Source organism: Pan paniscus, chromosome 14 (genome assembly GCF_029289425.2).
Source record: "Pan paniscus chromosome 14, NHGRI_mPanPan1-v2.0_pri, whole genome shotgun sequence".
Taxonomy (NCBI): Eukaryota; Metazoa; Chordata; class Mammalia; order Primates; family Hominidae; genus Pan; species Pan paniscus.
Genome location: NC_073263.2, coordinates 23,552,577 through 23,575,345, shown reverse-complemented (window position 1 = coordinate 23,575,345; position 22,769 = coordinate 23,552,577). Strand labels below are relative to the sequence as shown.

At 44.0% G+C, this 22,769-nt stretch overlaps 1 protein-coding gene and 1 pseudogene across 1 annotated transcript in view; both read left to right on the top strand.

The window, feature by feature from the left end:
- Positions 1–6,278: 6,278 nt before the first annotated feature.
- Positions 6,279–11,043, top strand: LOC100982715 (uncharacterized; annotated as a pseudogene).
- Positions 11,044–11,301: 258 nt separating this feature from the next.
- Positions 11,302–22,769, top strand: part of LOC100983054 (complement C1q and tumor necrosis factor-related protein 9B-like) — a 50,314-nt gene continuing 38,846 nt past the window's right edge. Inside the window, exon 1 of the mRNA XM_063595918.1 lies at positions 11,302–11,436. The gene's annotated coding sequence lies outside the window, so the exon portion shown is untranslated. The remainder of the gene's footprint in view (positions 11,437–22,769) is intronic.

The window sequence follows — 22,769 nt, the reverse complement described above, 5'->3', positions numbered from 1 at the left end:
GTAGGCCGCCCAGCCCTGGACCTCACTCTGGACACCTTGGTGGGAAGTCCCTGCTGACTGGTCCCCAGGCTGGAATCTGCAGGGCACCCTTTGCTCTTGGGGATGCTCTGCAAGAGCCCCCTGCAAAGCTCAGACACCAGGACGTCCACACAGCCCTGTCCCCAAGGCACACACTCTCAGCGCCTGCACTGGGTGTGACTTTCCTGCCGGGAGGCTAGTGGAGGATCACAACAGCTGGTGACCAATTGTGCTGCCCTGCTTGGAAGCTGATCTCTGACCTCCTCTCCCTTTGGGCTGTGCTGCCTGCTCCACCAGCCAGGGCCAGGGAGGTGCAGGTAGACTAGTGTTTATGGGGACCCTGCTGTGCGCCAGACCTCTGGATAAAGCGGGGACAAGACAAACCCCGTTGCCTCCTGTGAGCATCTGAAGAGTGATGGAGGCAGCAGTCAGGTGGGACAACCAGGGTGGGGCAGCCAGGGGCTTCCTGGAGGAAGGGTCACTTGAGCTGATGGGAGAGTTAACTGGCGAAAGGGCTGTGGTGTGCACCAGGCAGGGGGCATAGCCATGGCAAAGGCTAGGTGGACAGAAGTGGCAGGAGGCAGCAGGGCCCTTCGGAGGAGCGGATGGAAGGCCTTCTCGGGTAAAGGGCAGAGCACCACACGCCTTTCTGACCACCACCCCCAGGGCCCAGCCGCTTCCAGGGACCAAGACAAGAGGCCCCTGTGGTCTTCTAGGTGAGCTGTAGTCAGCCTCTGTCGCTTCTGAATAATCACAGGGGATCCTGTGTGCAGTGACTAAGCCTCTGCCTGAGGGTGGAGGGGCATGGACTTTGTGTCCAGCCAGGATCCACTGGCCTCAGCCTCTGGAAAAGGGGGTATCATGAGCTTTAGCACAGGTCATAAATAGGGTGGGGGTCCCTGGAAGGGGATCCGAGGACCATCCCTGGGGATTTCATCCAGCCACCATCCAGCTGCCATGACTCCCAGCAGCCACTAATTCTCATGGTACTGGGCTTGACCTCTGCAGTGTCCCAGAAGGATGTCACCTCATTTTATCCTCCTGGGGTGAGTGGGGCTGAGGCCAGGGGACTCCTGCCCAGAACTAACGGTGACTGGGAGGGGTTGCCCAAGGCAGACAGGCCACCTCTATTGCCATCAGGCCCCCAGGAGGGCCCAGATGATGTGAGTGTTTGGGTGTGGGGGTGTCCTGGCCTGATGCTGGGGGTGTGAGCAGGCCCAGCCCTCCCCCTGCAGGGCTGTGCTCCCGATGTGCACTGGGCTCTGACTCCCGCACTGGACCCTGCACTCCCACGGCACTCAGTGATTCCAGGATCGTGGGACCCCAGAGGATCCTCAGGGAGCTGAAGAACATGATGGCAGGAAGGGTTGAGGTGCCAGGAGCTAAAGGAACACAGCCAGTGGGCTGAGACATAAACCACGAGAATGCGGGGAAGGAGGCTGTGGGAGGGGCAGCAGTAGAGATGGGAGAGAGTTTGAGGGCCATGTCTCAGAGGATCTGCCCTGGGAAGCCACTGCTATGGAGCAGGTGGGCACAGTGTCAAGCCCAGGTACCTCTGGAGAGGGTGGAAAGGCTCATGGGGTGGAATTCTGGGGAGGGACCCTGGGACCAGTCTTCTGCTTCACCTGAGGGCCTGGCCTTGGCTGCGGGCTGGGCAAGAGGGGAGGGGACCAGGAGTCCACAGCATCCAGCCTGGGGTGGCCAAGCAGAAGGCCTTGGCTGCAACTGAGGCATGAGAAAGAGGGGAGGGACTGACCGAGGTGGGCTGGGTCCTGCCCCCCCACCCAACCCAGGGCAGGGACTCTTTCATCAGGCTGCCTTGTCCCTGCAGCCCGGAGCCCTGGGACCTGGGCCTGGCCTGGAAGGGGCTCAGTGTTACTGGAAGGGGCTCAGTCCTCCTGGGGGCTGGCCCTGGGACTGAGTGTTTCAGAGAAGCATAAATCTAGTCCTAGTATAAAGCTAGGGTCCCTATCCTAGCTTGTACCCACCACAGGGTCCCAGGAGAGAGGACTTGACTTCCCAATAAGCCACCTTAAATCTTTCTCTTGGGCCCTCAGTTTCCCCAGGGGCCATTGGATTGACCACTGTGGTTGTGTATTGGTTGTGGGGTGCCTAATGGGGTGCCCCAGGGCTCTTCCCACTCTTTCCAAGGTGCCTGAGGGCCCATAGCCAGATGCCTTGAAATTCATGCCATTGCTCAGATAAGTGTGCTCAGCTCTCATCACCCCTCTTGTCCACAGCCTGGGTAAAGCCCTGAATCCTGGCCTGCAGCACACCCAGACCCAGGCCTAGATGAGGAGGGGGAGGAGGTGGCCAGAAAGCAGCACTTCTTGCTGCTCTGGGCCTTAGGACACAGGGGAGCTGTTCTGCAGCCCATCCCGGGCCAGGGCCCAGGCCCAGGCTACCGCCTGGGGTAAGGATGGTATCCGGAGCAGAGCCCCATTTAGGGGATCAGCACTAGGAGGGAGGCTGGGAGGATCCAAAGTGACTCAAGGTCACAGCATCCACAGAAACGGCTCTAAAACCTTCAGAGCAAGTCCTTCTGCCAAGTGTTTTCAGAGCGCACATCCCTCTAGTGAGGTTCACCGGGAGGACATGCTCCAGTGTTGTCCTGGAGGGACCTGCAGCCTAGGGGTCAAGGGAAAGGGTGAGACCAGTCGCCCGGTTGAGTCACCTGTCGTCCTGGCACCCCCTGGCTGCCCAGCACCCCCAGTGCTATGAGTCCCCCTTCCAGCATAGCCTGACTGCAGGTCCCCTTCAGCCTGTCTCCATCCATGGTGAGTGGCCAGCTTGTTTCTCATAAAAGCTGTGACATCCAGGGGAAGACAGACCCTTGCCTCTGGGCCAACTCGGAGCAGCTGAAGGAGTCAGGTCTGCCCCAGAAGGGAACAGAGGCAGCTCCCCAGCCTTGTTGGCATAGGATCTGGGCGAGCGGCTTGCCTGAGCCCAGAAGGTGAGGGATGAGGCCTGAGCACTCATCCTTCAGAGAACAAGTTCCCAGCTGGCCCCCATGTCCAAAGAGCGCAGCCTTAGCAGAGATCCTGCGAGATCCAGCCTTTCCCAGTGCCATGAGGTTGGCCTTGCACCCCACTGGCATGGGCAGTGAGGGGGCTCCACAGCCCACCAACATCCACATGCACTTTCTCTGCCCACGTGGGCACTCAGAGAACAATGCCCCTCGTCCAGACAAGGTCCTGAGGCCGGGCTCCCATTGCCCCCATTTCTGAAGGCGTTTCTGGCTCTGCAAGAAAATGGACGATGCCAGGGCAGTGAATCGGCACATCCGAGGCATTTCTTCTTCCTGGGCTTGTTCCCAACCCTACCTGCTGGGAGGCAGCAGGATTACCTGGGTAAGCAAGATTAGTTGTGTTCAACTCACCCAGGAATCATATTAAGCAAATTGTTTGGAAAACAAGCCTTGGAGAGGAAGAGCAGTTGGGCAGGTGGCCTTAGAAGCAGAGACAGATGTCCCTGTTGATACCACTGTTGTTGGAGAAGCACTCGGCTCTCCTCCATCAGGGGAAACCAAACCTGCCACCCCACCTGGGATGTGGCCCCCCAGGGAAGAGTAGAGAGGCTGGAGCTCTGGCAGAACAGGCCTGGCAAGGGGGCTGGAGGCCAAGGCTGGTGTTAGGGCTCAGATCAAAGCCATCATGCTGCATGGAGCCCAATCAGCTGCCAACACGCTTGGTGACACAGAGCCCTCACGCCTCTGGTGGAAGAAGCCAGGGCTGGATGAAGCTGTGGCGTGCAGCTTCTGCACAGTCTCCGTGGAATCTCTCCTACTCTCCCATGAGCCTTTGGAGGCCTCGCAGCAGCCCAGTCTTTCAGCAGAAGGACTGGGTTCGACCGCCCCTGCAGGAGCAGCTCCTTGGCCTCCCAGGCACCAGTGGGTGGGGGCTGCATCCTCTGTGAGCCCCAGGTCAAGCCCATACAGCGCCCTGGACTCCTCCCTGCTCTGACCCTGGGCCCAGGAGAAAGGCCGAGCACCTGGCCCTCTGGAGACAAGGACATGGCCATTCCTCAGAGGTCCTTCCCCTGACAAGCTGGGCCCCCTGTTGTGGGACACACCACTGGACATGGTAGGGGAGTGGTGGCGGCCTTGCCAGAAGGCAGGCTGCGGGAGGGGAGGGGCTGGCTAACCACAGTTGGTTGATTCAAGTGAGGCCTGGGGTCCTGCTCTCCTTCCAGCTTCCATCTCAGGATGGCTCTCAGCCCCCAACATTGAAGACCAAGAAGGTGAGGGGCAGACCAAGGGCCCTGCCTATGGAAGCTTCCTGTGATGGGCTGCAGGTAGCAGGGGCTGGAGAGGGCTGTGGCTGGGGCCACACCAGGCTCCCCCAACCTGAGCATCCTGGAAGGTGACAGCTCACCCTTGGCAGTGGCAACCCCCAGGCCAGCAGCCCCATCTGAGGACAGTTGTCTTCAGTGCCATTGGCTGTGGCAGCACAGATGGGGGGTGTGAAGACCTGAGGCCCTGCGACTGTGGCACCTACAGCCACTGGAGCCAGCTCTGCACGACTCAGACCTGGGTGGCAAGGACATAGCTTTGCAGGTGGGCAGCCACATCCCAGGGGGAGCCTGCAGGCCAGTGGCAGGGTGGGGGCAGGCAGAGCAGGGTCTCCCCACTGTTGCCTCTGGGCTCCTGCGGCTTGTGGAGAAAGATGGGTGGGCCCACACATATTGCTGCTCCCTGGATCTGAGCCTCGGTTTCCCTACCTGTGAAACAGGTACCCATGGCAGCTCAGAAGTGTCTGGCAGTGGGGCTGCTGGGGCACAGTCATGGGGGACCGGAGTCCCGCTCTCCATGTGCTCGCTTCCCTCAGTGGTCCCTGATGCCAGCAGAGCTTTCTCCCAAAAAGAGAAGGGCGTTGCTGTGAGTTCTTGTGTGGGGGGTGGGTCACAGAGCCTCTCCAAGTGCAGGGCAGGGTGAAGGGAGGCTGAGGGGTGGTTGAATGGCCCTGGGAAGAGCTCTCTTGGGCTCCTCGTGTCTGGGTGGCCTGGGGAGCATGCTTTTGGGCAGGCGGCTGGCAGGGCTGGTGGCTGAGCCACTGTGGCTCAGGATCCCCAGCCCAGGCTTGAATAGGGTAGGCAGGGAGAGGGGAGGGTGAGTGCATGGTGCAGGACAGTATGTCTCCTGGACAGAAACAGCCCTGGTCACTCACGGCCATGGCATAGCCATGGCTACAGGAAAGTGCTGCTGTGTGTTGCAGCCCCTGGGGCTGGCTCCCAATGGACACCCAGCAGCATCTCCCCCACTGTGCTGAGGGGAGTTGTGCCAGTGGGGTGCTGGCAGCAGTCCTGGGAACTGGGGGAAGAGCCTTGGCAAGCCCTTCCCTCCCCGGGCATCAGACATGGGGCTCCTGGATGCCTGGGCTCACATGACCAATTTCTCCCATGGAAGATGTTTGGGGTGTGCCCAGAAAATGGGGAGGGCCCTGTGGGGCAGGATTGTATTATTAAACCCAGAAAGTCTGGGATTCCATTTTTAGCACAAAGCAGGCAGCCCACGTGCCCCAGCCCAGTGGCCAGCCCGTGTGGGAGAGGGGAGTGGGGGCCAGAGGGAGTGAGGCTTCTGTTACTGCGGCCTCCACTGCAGCCAGCCAGGGTGGCCAGTGTGGACTGGACAGCGGGCACTACACCAGGGGCACTGGCACTGACCTTGGGCCATGCACCTGATGCCTGTGAGAGTGATCTCTAGGAACCACTGCACAAGGGGGCAGATGAGGGGACCCTGACATAGGACAGCCAAGGGTTACGCCAACACGGCGGGGGGAGCTGTGCCCAGGCTCCACTGGACTCTGCCGAGGACAGAGCACTGCGCTGACTCTAGGGTGCGGGGTCACTGAGGGTTAGCACAGTCTGGAGTTGGGAGAGGGCCATGCTGCAGCTGGGGCACATCCCACCTGCACCCCTCTGGATCTTGGAGATGGGACCCCCACCCACATGCTCCGCAGGTGGGTCCCATCCTGGGGGGTGCAGGAGGGAGCTCCATGTGCCCCTGCTGATCTGCCCATCTGAGCCTCAGGGGTCCTGGGCACTGAGAGCTGGGCTGGGCTCAGCGGGGGTATGCATTGACATTGGGGACAGAGAGGGGATGCTGCAGTGAGTGCTGTCTGGGTGGGGCCTGCCTGATTGACCCAGCAGGTGCACCCAGCAGCCGGAGGTGCTTCTAGCAGAGTGAACGCCCTGTCCTTAGGGTTATGTGAGCTGAGGCTGGGGGCCTGGAGCTGCAGGGGGAGGAATTGGGGAGAGCAGAGGTCCCAAAGATGTCCCAAGGCCCCAAGACCCTGGTGAAGGAATGGAGGAGCCAGCACTGGTCGGCGAGAGGGGAGTGGGAGTTGGATGGCCTGGCTCTGGGCTGGACACACGGTTTGCAGCCACAGCTGAGCTGTTCTGTGGAGCCCAGTTCCCACCTGGGCACGTCCTGTCCTCTGAGGCTTCCGGGAGCCGGACGGCCACCGCGGTGCAGGCGCGCACCCAAGGGCTTTCAAGGCTCACTCTGTCGGAGAGGTCAGAGACCGAGTGTCGCTGCTGAAGGCTGTGGTGGACCGGGCTGGATCGCGGATTCTAGGTTAGATCGCAGATTTGGGATCGGGGATTGGGGATTGGATCGGGGATTTGGGGGCTGGATAGGGGATTTGAGGATTGGATCGGGGATTTGGGGTTGGATCCTGGATTTGGGGCCGGGTCGGCGGTGGGGGGCAGTGAAAAGGTGACAGAGAGCAGCCCCCGCTCAGGAGCCGGTGGTTGGGGGTCTGAGAAGTCACCACCACCAAGAAGTTCTTCGGCTTCGGGAGCCGCGGGGGCCAGATGGCCCGGGCTCCATAGACCACGTCTACACGGTTCCGGGTACCGAATCCGGGACGCGGAACTGCGGAAAATCCACAGGGCGGCTGTCAAGGGCCGGAGGTGGAGCGCGGCCTGGAGCGCAGGAGCGGAGACGTGGACGCCCAGGACAAGCAGCACGGGTAGCTGGGGTCAGCCCAGGGTGAGAGGGGGGTCCCCAGGCCCGGCTTCCCCGCAACCCATGGGACGGGGCCTTGGAAGGGGGCCGGACACCCTCGGAGCCGCGGAGCCAAATCAAGCCTCAGCTGCTTTCCATCCCTCATGATTTCCTGGCTGGAGCAGTTGGTGGAGAATTTGAGTGATTTAACTCATAAAGTTAAGCATATACGATGTTGTTATTTTTAATGTACACGTTTAAAATATAGTGTTATATACGTTATAGGAGGTGCCTAATGAGATAACTCATTCCCCTATCAAAAATACCGTGAGTTATTTTCAGTAGGCAAAAAGTTCTCATTAAACTGTCCGTTTTACATCTGTATCCACCTCTGTAGATAGGTTCTTTACTGAAGGTTCTTAGAAGCTTGGAAGTGGGAGGTGGGTTCTGTGTTCTTGAATGGGAACAAACATTTTTCTCAAAATGTGAGCTCTTTCTGTGTTTATCAATTTTACATAAACCGAATGAAAATATCAAGCTTTTAACATTTTTGCATGACACCTGTCTTTTACTATTGTGATGACATTTAAAAAAATTTCATAATGGAGTGAAAAAACACTTGCTCCTCTAGATATCAAAATGTGCTATTTCTACAATTGTTTACTAACAGCTGAAAAGACAGATAAAGGCATGGAACAGAATAGGAAACCCAGAAACACTGAAGTTATTTAAGATATAAGACCTGATGAGCAGGATGAATTATTAATGAAAAAATGTCTGCTGTTTGAAGAAAACTAATGAAATTTCATGTCACAAACATACAGATTGGAATACAGATTGAAATTTTTATATATGCAAATGAGAAAAGTACCAGAACAAAATACAAACACTTATTTTCCAGGTACATTTTATGTTGACAAAGGCCTTTCTAAGAATGACCTCACAAGCAGACATTTGAAGGTTTATTTAGCAAACTAAAAATTAAAACTGCCTGTATTTCAGAAAAAAATTAACAAAATAAAAGAATATACTTGAAAAATATTTACTATATCATATATATATTCAGATGAAAAGTATGCTTTCATTTTACAGGGAATTCATCATATATTGAGTCAGAGTCTCGCTTTTTGCCCAGGCAGGAGTGCAATGGCACAATCTTGGCTCACTGCAACCTTCTCCTCCCAGGTTCAAGCAATTTTCCTGCCTCAGCCTCCCAAGTAGCTGGGATTACAGGCACATGCCAGCACACCCAGCTAATTTTTGTATTTTTAGTAGAGACGGAGTTTCACCATGTTGGCCAGGCTGGTCTGGAACCCCTGACTTAAAGTTGTCTGCCTGCCTCGGCCTCCCAAAGTGCTGTGATTACAGGTGTGAGCCACCGTGCCTGGTCTATATTCTTTATTATATATCATATATATATATATATAACTGATAAATATAACATGTTACAGATATAATGTGTTGTATGTGTCATTTATACACATTAGATGAAAAGTTGTATGTATATATACACATTAGATGAAAAATACATCTTCATTTTACAGGGAATTCTTTCAAATCAAATCATCAAAAACTCTAAAAGTGGGCAAAGTACTTTTTTCCAGATCTACAAGTTACTTATGTACATAGGAAAAAATCCTTCGCATTTCTGGTATAAGAACTTAAAAGAGGAATGAAACTGTTTTCTATCCACAACATTTGTGAGGATGTTTTATACTGCTGCTTAAAGTTTAAGTTGCTGATTACTTTTCAAATAGATAAAGCGCTACGTTTAAAAATGTATGCCCTTTACCCATGAGTTCCGTTATACTAAAATACCCCTAGGAAGTAGATACATGCACTTTATTATATAACCCACAGAATGGATCCTATAAATAAATTTCAGTTGCATCCATAAAATGGAATAATGTGTGACTGTTGAAGGTGACAATAGATACAGAAGTACGTTGATGTGCGAAGATGTATTTTGTTATAGCCAGCGAGGAAAAAAAATTAGTTTGATTATACATACACATAAACATACTGTGGTCTTATTTTAGCAAAAAATATGTAAAAATATGATAAAAATTTGTAATTTCTGAGCATTTGTATTTTAGGTAAAGTTTTTTTTTCCTTTTTCTTATCTGATTGCTGCAGTGAGCATGTACAAAACTTCTAGTATAGGTTTATTATTAATGGAATAATCTTTCGGAAGAGAAGAATATAAATCTTGCACAGAAAAAAATAATTTCTCGCTTTCTATTATTTATCATTATTGTGTGTGTTATTATCTTCTTTGAACTTTTAGCCTCTTCATAAGTGAAAATGGAAAGTTTTTATCTGTGTTTCCTGATTTTATTATGTATATATTTATTACGTACGTGTTTTTCTTATGTGTAGATTCATTCCATTTATGCAAACAATGATAGATTAATCGTTTCATTTTAATTGTATTCTTTAAAAATAAAAATAACACAAATAATTACTATTGCAAAAACATTGCTTTATAGGAGTTTATTTAAAAATACTGAACTCCGCAACTGTATTTATCCATTCTTTTATTCCATTTATTCATCAAACATAACCTGAGTACCTGTTATGTAGCAGACGTATTCTATCTCTCAGAACCCTTCCATCCTTAAAAACTGCATGTTTACCTCCCTGCCTGCACAAGCTGAGAGATTTAAAATGAGAATATCGGGACTTAATCTCATTGAAACTTTATCTCCCACCTTTCAAACAAAAGCATTTCTGAAGTTAGAAAATAGTAGAAGATAATCTTTAACTGCCCTTTCAAAAGTTTATCAGTCTTAAATACTAATATTAATCATTGGAAAGTCTTATTTGCATATATTCTGTAAATATAAGTATTGAATATAATGAGCCATGCGTATTCATTTGAATCATGAGTTTCCTTTGGCTTCAAGTTGTTTGAAAATCAAAGAATTAATTTGTTTAAAATATGTGTTATTGTTATTTCAGTGCTCTTTCCCCATAGTTCCCCTTTAAGAACTAAAATGTATTGAAGTGCCAGTTATCTGCCTAGAACTGCCTTAGACCTGCTGAGTATACCATATTCTACTTAATGTAAGGTCTCATGGATTGTGTGATGCCCCATAATTTTATATATCAATAAGATAATTTTTAAAATGCTACCAATTATAGTTGTAATAAATCATGAATCATAAATGGCATTCAAATATCAGAGGTGTTAAAATGTGAACTACTCGTTAAGTCATCCTACAAAGTAGGTAAATTGTATCATTTTACTTAATTAAAATGTTTTTGTTAAGTAGTAGTAATAGTAGTAATTATAATATCTGGCTGGGTGCAGTGGCTCACACCTATAATCCCAGAACTCTGGGAGGCTGAGGGGAGAGGATTGCTTGATGCCAGGAGTTTGAGACCAGCCTGGACAACAAAGTGAAATTCTTACTCTACAAAAATTTTTAAATAAATAGCTGGGCATGCTGGTGCACATCTGTAGTCCCAGCTACTCAGGAGGCTGGGGATGGAGGATCACTTGAGCCCAGGAGTTGCAGGCGACAGTGAGGTAGAATTACACCATTGCATTTCAGCCTGGGCAAAAGAGTGAGATCTTGTCTCAAAAAACAAAAATCTTACAATGATTACAATTATTGAGTTGTTGTAGGAACTATTCTAAATACTTTACATAGTTCCTCATTTAAGCATCACGATGGGGTCCTTTGAGAAAGCTACTATTGTCATCTTTATTAATGAGGAAGTTGAGGCACAGAAAGGCTAAGCAATAGTTGGTAAGTGACAGGGTTTAAAGTAGGACTCGAGCCCTAGTTGAACTGAATCCAAAGACCGAGCTCGTTCTATTCAGATAGGCTGCTGTTTTCATTAAGGTAGTGAGCAATAAGAGCTAATAAGTATTGTACTTTCCTTTAAAAAAATTAATTATTTGTTTTGAAGGCAGAGGAAAAACATGCTATTCAATGTTTACAATTACATGAATGATTGTATGTTTTGAGATATTGCACTACAGTTTCCTAAAAAGTCCTCTTATTCTTGTAGAACTGCTCTACATTTGGCCTGTGCAAGTGGCCATGTGGAAGTGGTCACTCTCCTGGTGAACAGAAAATGCCAAATTGACATCTGTGACAAAGAAAAGAGTGTGCCTTTGATACAGGTATATAGTAGCCAACTCTTTCAGCATGACATGGATTTGATTTACACATATAGAATTAAAATAAATTGATCTCATTTAAATATAACGAATTGGTGAAACCTGTAGAATGTGTATTTTGAATTTCTTAGAGTTTACAATCTATTTCTTCATCTAACAGGCACAGGCTGTGCATTGCCAAGAAGAGGCTTCTGCCATTATTCTGCTGGAACGTGGCGCCAATCCAAACCTTAAGGATGTCTACAGCAACACTGCTTTCCAGTATGCTGTGTATAGTGAGAGCACATCACTGGCAAAAAAACTGCTTTCCCATGATGCAAATACTGAAGCACTGGACAAGGTATAGATCAATCAACTTTCTTTTCAACATATTTGTTTTAACATTGACATAGGTAAGGGTCAATTGTTAATATTTGGAAGCTCAAGCATTCCCTGAATGCAAGTGCAAATTAAGTTATTTTGAAATAGCTTAATTGTCTCAGATTTTATTTTCAAAATTCATACTTTTAAAGAACCATTAAAGGGCACAGCTTTTTTAAATGTACTTTGGAAAATACTTGCGAATTTGTTAAAAGTAAAACCTTTTCAATTTTTTTTCTACACAAGGTTATTCCTTTTTTTCCTAATTAGTGTAAAACAACACAAGAAAGAAAATATGCCCTGGAAATAGGCTTTATCTTAAAACTCAAACAAGACTAAAGCAACTTAAAATAAATGGACATCTTGCTGCTGCTGACAATTGCCTAACAAACTGACGTATCATCTCTCAGTGGCAAGGCTTAAGAGGGAGAAATGGGAAGGGAAAAGGAGAGCAATAAGAAATATGCAGCTCAATTGGAAATTAGGTCATGAGGGAAAATGCCAAGAAGAGTTTTTTTTCTTAGTTTGTTGTTCTTCTAGTTTATGTGTTGAGACAAGGTGCTCTTTAGCTTTGGGTCTAATAATTTTTGGTTTGAAAATGAGAGTGAGTTGAAACTTGCCTATAGATTAATTTTAGGAGGACTCTGAGGAAACCAGATTGGCAGTGAATATGTGGTGACAAAGTGAGAAACACTTTAGCAGAAGGCAGAACAAATTAACTTGTGGGAAGTCGGGGTCCCCAAATGGAGGGACCGGCTGAAGCTGTGGCAGAAGAACATAAATTGTGAAGATTTCATGGACATTTATTAGTTCCCAAAATTAATACTTTTATAATTTAATACGCCTGTCTTTACTGCAGTCTCTGAACATAAATTGTGAAGATTTCATGGACATTTATCACTTCCCCAATCAATACTCTTATAATTTCCTATGCCTGTCTTTAATCTCTTAATCCCGTCATCTTCGTCAGCTGAGGATATATGTCACCTCAGGACCCTGTGATGATTGTGTCAACTGTACAAATTGTAAAACATGCGTGTTTGAACAGTATGAAATCAGGGCACCCTGAAAAAGAACAGAATAACAGTGATTTTCAGGGAACAAGGAAAGATAACCATAAGGTCTGACTGCCTGTGGGGATGGGCAAAATAGATTCATATTTTTCTTCTCACAGAGAGCCTATAGATGGACGTGTGAGTAGGAGAAATATTGCTGAATTCTTTTCCCAGCAAGGAATATTAATAATTGATAATCCTGGGGAAGGAATGCATTCCCAGGGGTAGGCCTGTAGATGACCACTCTGGGAGTGTCTGTCTTATGCAGTTGAGATAAGGGATGAAATACGCCCTGTTCTCCTGCAGTGTCCTCAGGCTTACTAGGATTGGGAAATTCCAGCCTGGTGAACTCTAGTCAGACCGGTTGTCTGCTCTCCAACCCAGTTTCCTTTTAAGATGTTTATCAAGACAATGCATGCCCAGAGGGACATGGACCCTCATCAGTAATTCTAATTTCACCCTTGCCTTGTGATCCTGCTCTGCCCTTTTGCCTTGTGATCTTTTATTGCCCTTTGAAGCATGTGATCTCTGTGACCCACTCCCTATTCGTACACCCCTCTGCTTTTGAAATCCCCAATAAAAACTTGCTGGTTTTGCAGCTCGGGGTCGCCATCACAGTCCTACCAATATGTGATGACACCCCCGGAGGCCCAGGTGTAAAATTTCTCTCTTTGTACTCTTTCTGCTTATTTCTCAGACCGGCCAATACTTAGGGAAAATAGAAAAGAACCTACATTGAAATATTGGGGGCTGGTTCACCTGATGTTAACTGACTTATTACCCATCCTGGCAGAAACGGCCACTGAAATAAGAGTCTAATGACTCCTCTTAAATCTAGAATGACTTGGTGGGAAGGTGGGAGATAAGGAGCTTATGAATAGCAAAATCAAGTGGGATTTTGAGTTTACTTGTCCCTGTTCCACCCAAGAGGTTGGTGAGCGGGAGGGAGACAAGGTTTTGCAAAAAAAGATGGTGGACAGAAAGACCATGGAGAAAGAAAAGATGGTGAGGAAAAAGTTTTTGGGTAGATGGACGGGGGAAAAGAGGGTGACAAGCAGGTTAGGGGAAAGAAGACGGTGAGTGGGAAGTTGAGGGGGAGGCTTTGTAAAAAGACAGTGGGGAAACATTTGGGGGGTAGATGGAGGAAAAGAGGATGGTGAGCAGGAGTTGGGAGAAGGCTTTGCAAAAAGACAGTGGGGAAATGTTTTTGAATAGATGGAGAAGGGAAAGCGGGTGGCAAGGTGGGGAAGACATGGGGAAAACAGTTTTTGGGAAGATGGAGGGGGAAAAGGGTGGTGAGCAGCAGGAGTCGGGAGAAGGCTTTGGGAAAAGATGGGGGAAATGTTTTTGGGTAGATGGAGGAGCAAAAGAGGGTGATGAGAGCTGGAGAGGGAAAAAGAAGGTGGCCAGGGAGAGGGGGAAATGGCGGTGGGGAAAAACTTTTGGGTAGATGGATGGGGAAAAGGGTGGTGAGCGGGAGAGTAAAGAAGGCTTTGCAAAAAGATGGTGGGGAAAAAGTTTTGGGGTAGATGAAGAAAAAGGGTGATGACAAGGAGAGAGCTGAAGGCTGTCAGGAAAAGAAGGTGGGGAAATAATGGTGGGGGACAAAGGTTTTGGGTAGATCTTTTTCTAATTTTTAAATCAGGTTATATGTATTTTTGCTTTTGAGTAGTTTGTGTTCTTTATCCATTTTGTGTATTAACCCCTTGCCTGATGCATAGCTTGTAAATACTTTCTTCCGTTCTCTAGATTGTTTCTTCATTCTACTGATTGCTTCCTCTGCTTTGCAGAAGCTTTTAAGTTTAATGCAATTCCATTTGTCTATTTTTGCTTTTGTTGCTTGTGCTTTTGTTGTCTATTTAAAAATTCCTTGTCCTAATCAATTTCATGAAGCATTTATCTTATTTTTTATTTTCTGGTAGTCTCATAGTTTCAGGACCTACAATGAAGTTATCTTTATTTTGAGTTAATTTTTGTATATGGTAAGATAACGGTCTAGATTGATTCTTCTACATGTGGGTGTTGGGTTTTCCTAGCACAGTTTATTGAAGAGATTGTCCTTCCCGAATGTGTGTTCCTGGTGCCTTTGTTAAAAATGAGTTGACTGTAAATGTGTAAATTTACTGCTGAGTTCTCTATTCTGTTTTATTTGTCTGTCATTTGTCTATGTCTGTCTGTTGCTCCCTCACTCTTTTTTTTTTTGCCAGCACCATGCTGTTTTGGTTACTATACATTTGTAGTATATTTTGAAATCAGGTAGTGTGATGCCTCCAGATTTTTTCTTTTTATTCAAGATTTTTTTGTCTATCTGAGGTATGTTGCATTTCCGTGTGAATTTTAGGTTTTTTTTTCTATTTCTGTGAAGAATGTCTTTTGTAATTTAACATGGGTTGCATTGATCCTGTAGATCACACTGGGTGATATAGATATTTTAACAATATTCTTCTAGTGCATGAACATGGGATATCTTTCCATTTACTTGTGTCTGCTTTACTATCTTTCATCTATGTTTTATGGTTTTCATTGTGGGATCTTTCACCTTTTTGGTTGTTTGTCCTTATGTATCATTTTTTATAATGAAATAGCTTTCTTGATTTCTTTCATAGGTGTTTCACTATTGGTGCATGGGTGTGCTACTCATTTTTGTACGTTGATATTGTATCTTGCAACTTTACTAAATTTATCTAGTAGGTTTTTTTGGTGGAATTTTTAGGGTTCTTTATATATGATCATATCAGCTGCAAACAGAGACAATTTGACTTCCTTTTTTTTTTTTCCAATTTGGATGCCTTTTATTGCATTTTCCTGTCTAATTGCTGTAGCTAGGACTTCCAGCACTATGATGAATGAAAGTGGTAAAAGTAACCACACTTGTTCCAGATCTTAGGAAGAGCTTTTTTAACTTTTCTGCATTGATCATGATGTTAGCTGTGGGTTTATCATATATGGCCTTTATTATGCTGAGATATGTTCCTTCTTGCACATTTTGTTGAGTTTTTATCATAAAGGTACGTTGAATTTTATTGTTTTCATCGTCTACTGAAATGATTATATGTTTTTTTTTTAAATGGAGTCTCACTTTGTTGCCCAGGCTGGAGTGCAGTGGTGCTCTCTCAGCTCCTCAGCTCATTGCAACCTCCACCCCCAACCCCAACCCCCTCAGGTTCAAGCAGTTCTCCTGCCTCAGCCTCCCAAGTAGCTGGGATTACACTGCCATCACGGTGGCCCTGCTTCTTTTTGTGTTTTTAGTGGAGGCAGGGTTTCACCATGTTGACTGGGCCGGTTTCAAGCTACTGACGTCTGGTGATCCATTTTCTTTCACCTCCCAAAGTGCTGGGATTACAGGCATGAGCCGCCATACCTGGCTCTTTCTTTTTTTTTTTTTTTTTGACAGCGTCTTGCTCTGTAACACTGGAAGGAAATGGTAAAATCATAGCTCACTGAAGCGTCAAGTTCCTTGGGTCAAGTGATCCTCGCATCTCAGCCTTCTGAGTAGATAGAAAAGGTATCAGATATTTAGGAATCTAAAAAATATATGCGCAACCTCTATGAGAAATCTCTTAAACTTTGAGAGTTAATAAGATAGACTGTTAAAATGTTAATAGTTTGGGGAAACAATATTACGCCTTCTCTTTCTAAATTATACATTCAGTGCAATTCCAGTCAAAACCCTTGCTTTGTAAACTCAGCGTTTTGACTATAAAATGTGTGTGAAGTTCTTTCCTCCTTTATCTTCCTGAACATTTCAGCTCACAAGTATGGGGACAAAACAGGGAATCGTGTTGACCCAGAGTTAGGGATTGTGGCATGAATGAAATGCGAAGGGCCTGAGTGTCAGAGTGTCACCCTGCACAGTGCTGGAAGACAGTTGAGAGCATTTCTGCAAGGTAGACAAAAGAAATTGAGGTATCAAAGACTGAACAATATCAGGAGCCACCCACAGATGGATGAAAAATGGGTCTTCAGCATCTTAGGGGGGTAAGGATAAGTCGTCTGCCTAAGAGGGCAGCCTGGGACAGGGTGTTTGAGGAAGGATGGGGTGAAGATGGCATCCATTTGGAAGGAAAATTGGTGGAGGCAACCAATGAAAGGTGCAAGAGTCCCAAGTGGGAGTGAGGAGTATACCTACGTAGGAGCAAGGACACAGGAGATTGGTTACACACAGGAGATGAAATGAATAAATACAGCAAGTCCTGGAATAATGTCATTTTGTTATTGATGACAAAAATATATATACTGGCCAAAGCCACTGTGTGTATGGAGTTTACACGTTTTCCCCATGTCTGCCTGGGTTTTCTCCAGATACTCTGGTTTCCTCCCACATCCCAAAACTGGGCACAGGTTAACTGACATGTCTAAATGGTCCCAGTCTGAGTGACCGTGGATGTGTGTGAGTGCACCGTACAATAGCATGTCCAGAGTTGGTTCCTACCTGGGGCCCTGAGCCACTAGATAGGTTCCAGTCATCTGCCACCCTGAACTGGAATAAGCATGTTGGACAAGGAACAAATAAGTGAGTGCAAATTACTGTAAAATAAAAATTTGTAAAGTCCATGATAATCACAGATGTTGCAATACACAACGATTTGGTACAAAAGTGCTTCATGAACCTGCCATATTTGTGATTGGTTCTGACTGCATGGAGGTAGGAGGTGATTCTTACAAAATGCACCTTGCCAGCATTTCTTGATTTAACCCACTACCACTACAATCGCCATCACTCACTGATTCACCAAAAATTGGATGAATGGTATCTATTAGTCTTCCTTAAATGTATGCAGAGCTAGCATTCATTTTAATGTTTAATATTACAAGTGTTTTTGGTCTGTATTGACATGTTTGGTGATGTTTTTTGGCCAGAAATATGTCATAGGAACAGATCTTTTGTTTATATCAGTTAGCCTACAGTTAAAACTGGTTTCGTTTCACATCTTCCACTTATTTTCCAAGAAGACCTATTAAATCATGTTAAGTGAGGACTTACTATATACTAAGGATGAAGGGAGCCAGGTTGTGTCAGAAAAGGGAATTACAAATATAGTTGACCCTTGAACAACATGGTTTGAACTGCATGAGTCTACTTACAAGCAGCTTTTTATTTCAATAAATAGACTGAAATTTTTTTTGGAGATTTGTGACAATTCGAAACAGCTTATAGATGAGCTGCACAGCCTAGAGATAAACAAGTTAAGAAAAAGTTATGTCATGAATGCATAATATATATGTAGATACTCATGTATTTCATCATTACTACCATAAAATATATATAATCTATTATAAAAAATACGATTTATTAAAATTTACACATGGTATGTGGCACCATTCACAGCCAAGAGAAAGGTAAACAAACATAAAGATGCAGCATTAAACCATAACTGCATAAAATTAACTATAGTGTACACTGTACTACTGGAATGATTTCATAGCCACCTGTGGTACTGCAGTGAGCAGAACTGTTGCAAGTATTTCCTTAAAATGCTTTGTGATGCTAATCATCTCCACATGAGCTGTTCATCCATCCAAGAAATTGTGTCTCACGGGAAAAAGTGATGATTTATGGTTCTTACATATTTTTCATTGTTTTTAATGCAATACTGTGGAGTCAAATAACACCACGGGACCCATACAGAGTGCCACCATTGATGCTGGAAGGCTCCCAAGAAGTAAAGAAGTCATGACATTGTATTAAAAAGTCTGAAATTGTCAAAATATAACATTTCTTAAAAGAAAAGTTTTTTAAAAATTAACAAATTATACACTATTGGAGAAAATAACCCATGAATCCATATTGATACAAGTAAATGAATAAATTGAAGGTTTTATGAGGAAGAGATACTTACGTAGTCTCAAATTACCTCCCCACAAGATATTAATTAACAGGACAAATCAAAATTGTAGGACACATGGTAAGATGCAGTGAGACGATTACAGGATCACTTCTGTGATACACTTTACCAAAAATGTAAAATCTCTTTGTACCCCAGACCTCAGCATGATGCAATATACTCATGTAACAAAGCTGCACATGTACTCCCTGGAACTAAAAGTTGAATTTTTTAAAAAGTATAATTTAAATCTAATCACAATGAAACATCAGATAAACCCAATTGTCGAACATTCTACATTACTGGACTTTACTCTTTGAAAGATTCAAGGTCATAAGGTCAAGGGAAAACTGAGGAACTGCTCCAGACGAAGTCTAAGAGACAGAAGAACTAAATGCAATCCATGGGTCTGAATGCATTAAGTAATTTTTCTTAAAATTGTTGCATATTTTCGGCCAGGCGCGGTGGCTCACGCCTGTAATCCCAGCAGTTTGGGAGACCGAGGCGGGAGGATCACCTGAGGTCAGGAGTTTGAGACCAGCCTGACCAACATGGTGAATGTCTCTACTAAAAATACAAAATTAGCTGGGCATGGTGGCGCGTGCCTATAATCCCAGCTACTTCGGAGGTTGAGGCACGAGAATCACTTGAGCCCGGGAGGCAGACGTTGCAGTGAGCTGAGATCCGGCCATTGCACTCCAGCCTGGTCAAAACGAGTGAAACTCCATCTCAAAAAAAAAAAAAAATTGTTGCGTATTCTCATGATGCTTTTCAAACTTGATTTAGATGTAACTCATCAGCAGATCCTGAGTAGATCCTGCAGAAGAGGATAGATTCCATATAGAGGACTCAGATTCAAATTCAGCAGCACCTGGAAGGAAAATGAAAGAATGATGTTCTTTACCTAAAATATTTCACAGTTAGCTAAGTGTAAGTCAGTAAAAAAAAGTTGAGAAATTTATCTGTGTTAATAGGAAGGAAAAATATGTATGACCACAATACAAAATTAACTATTTAATATTGAATATAATCTGCCCGTAGGTGTGCTTTGAATTGACTATCACTGTGGTTAAGTACCAGAGCTTGTAGTTTTCTCACCCTTCATTCCTGTATTCAGCAACCATGTGACAATAAGCACTGGAATGACAAGATGATCAGTTCACTCCTCAAAAATCATATGCTACAACTTGAAAAAACAAACAGGCAATTTCCTTACAGAATCATAGATAACATGACAGGTATACAACACGACACTATTAGAACACACAGAAGGGACACCTATCCCAGTTTTGTGTCAATATTGCAATATTGCAGGCTTTTTGGTGGAGGCACTATATAGGTTCATATCTGAAAAACAAGGAAAAAGTATGACAGAGGGCAGAAGCAAATGCAAAGAGATGAGCAAGAGCACTGTGGAAATCTATGTAGTCTAGTTTGGCTGGATGCTAGAGCACAAGGGTAGAGTAGGGTATGTGGCAAAAGACAAGGCTGAATAACTTGACAAGAACCAAGTTGATGGAGATGTTTTCACTGCATGCCAAGCAACTTAGAGCATTTCCTGAGCACAAAAGTAAACCAATGACAAAGTAAATAATTGGAGATTTAGAATGTCATCTGTCAAATAACTGTTTTTGAACTGTAATTGCTTGGCTAAGTATTATCAGATGACTCTGGTCTTTTGGCCTTAAATTACTACTATGACTTTAAGAAGTTGATGACGACTTTGTTTCCTGAATTCAGTTTCAGCGTGCTGCCTGACAGTTCCACAGGGATGGCAGAAGTGAAGACTATGTAGAGCCAAAACAAAAGAGATACTTAGACTTTTTGAGACCTTTTTAAAGCTATGGAACATGATAAATTAATGAGGCAAAAGTATACTCTTCATTATGAGTATGTGTTTCTATCTTTCATTAAATGTGCATAAGAAAAAATACTTACTGTAGCATTTATGAACCAGACAATGGAGAGGAAAGCCATTCGCTATTTACAGTTTATTTCAGGAATCAAGCTAAATTTAGTTAATAAATTTTGGCAATATACCTTCTTCTATTCCTAGTTTTATTTTCTATCAACCCTTGCTGCATTTGAAATAAGCCAAATATTTATAATGTTTAAGTTACACAAGAGAAATTACCATGGAAATGATATATCACTTACAAAATATCATCTCTGCTACTTGTAGAGATGAGACCTAACTTGAGGATTGCCTAAATAGAAAAATTAACTACATAAATAAAATAAAATTCCTACTTATTTTAAGTTTAGATAAAAGAGAATATATATGTGTAATGCTGTTGACATTAGTCTGATAAAAGTTACAATTAACCTTGGTCTACTGAATGTACATCTTTCAGAAGAGTGAGGTTTTCTTTTACTAGTTACAAAGGTTAAGCAAATCGAGTCATAGTTTGCAACAAATGCATTATTTTCTAATTCTTAGCAAAACTCTGCCCTTTATAAGAATTCAATCTGTGTTTTCTTTTCATTTTGGTAGATTTCTCCTTAAAATAAACTTTCCATTCTCCTCCTTTAGAAAATTAAAATTTTAGATACATTCCATGTTATTAACTTTTCAGGACAGAATCTTAAATATGTACCTGAAGAAAGTGGTACTGTCATAATATGTGAAAATTCTACCTGTAAAATATTAAGTAATCACATTATTCTATCTGTATTACAACTAACATTTTTATTCATATGGAAAAAAGATTTTGGAAATTTCACTTGAAAAAAATATATATTAGAACCAGTTTACAAACTTGGTTTATTTCATGACCTGTTAGAATTAGAAACGAAGAAACAATATATAGCTCTATATTTGTATATAGCTCTTTTAAGCTTTTCAGAAATTAGAACCAATTTTTGAAACATCTAGCTAACTATAGTTATCTACTTAATTATGAAATTGTGGGGATACTTCAAATTATATTGCAAGTGTCTCCCATCTAGTGTTTTATTTAAATCTTTGGTGCAAAAGGTATTCCCTCACTGAATGCCCAGAAAAGAATCTGAAATTGTTTACTAAACATAAGACTTTTTGGTGATAATGACAATATGATATACAATGCCTTTACAAATTTTTTACTAATAGCTTTCCCAATATTTTGAGAGACAGTTTTCCATAATCTTTCTGTGATTATAACATTATAGACAGCCCTTATAAAATTAATGACATGACAATGGCATTACAAGAAAGGTTTTATAAAAGTAATAACTTGACCAGGTGTGGTGGCGCATGCCTGTAATCCCAGCACTTTGGGAGGCCAAGGCAGGCAGATCACGAGATCAGGAGATCCAGACCATCCTGGCTAACACGGTGAAATCCCCTCTCTACTAAAAATACAAAAAATTAGGGCATGGTGGCGGGCGCCTGTAGTCCGAGCTACTTGGGAGGCTGAGGCAGGAGAATGGCGTGAACCCGGGAGGCGGAGCTTGCAGTGAGCGGAGATGGCGCCACTGCACTCCAGCCTGGGCGACAGAGCGAGACTCCATCTCAAAAAAAAAAAAAAAAAGTGATAACTCAATACCAGATAAAGGGAGAAGCCTTTATTGAAAGAATGTTATATTATCATTAATGAACACTATGTAAAATGTACATTTTTACATGATTTGTATGTAATATACATATATGTATATGTATTTTATATGTATACATATGAAACGTATATATGTGCACATAAAATATGAAATATGTATATATGCACATAAAATATGAAATATGTATATATACACATATAAAATATATACACATATAAAATGTGTGTATATACATAATTCCTTCATGTAGCTTTTTACAAATAAAAGTTTTATTCTAAAAAAATTTTCAGTTATGAAAGTCATTTAGTCAAACATTTTAATTTTACGTACAAGGTAACACAGTCTCAGAGAGATTATAGCTTGCCTATGGTCATTAAGCCCATTAGCTCCAACCCAAGAAAGGGCTTTAAGTTTTCTTACTGAACTTGAAGTTTATGCCAGCTACTTCCTGCATATTCAGGAAAAATGTATAGATTTTTAAATATAACTCAGGGAAAATGCATATGTAAAACTGTCATGTAACTCAATCACGTTTGGGTAAGAGACATAAAAGGTAGTTCTCTAGCTAAGTTATGATTTCTGAAGTTATGAATAAAAATTAACAAACAACTGTTAATACATCTTTGTTAGTTGCAGTCACTACTCAATTTATTTTGTAAAGAACAAAAATATTTTACAGAAAAGGGAACTTGAAGGAGGAAAACTTCAGTTGAACCAGGCAAGCTGAATTAGAGAAATTCAGCTGTTTCTTTAACAGAACTATATATTTATCCAAATAAGAGTTGGTTTACTAAAATCAATCAACAAAAGAATTATCCACATTGTGGGTTATTCACAGCAAAATTGAAAATGTAAGACACATTTCTCTTTACCATCTAGTATACTTCTGTCCAACC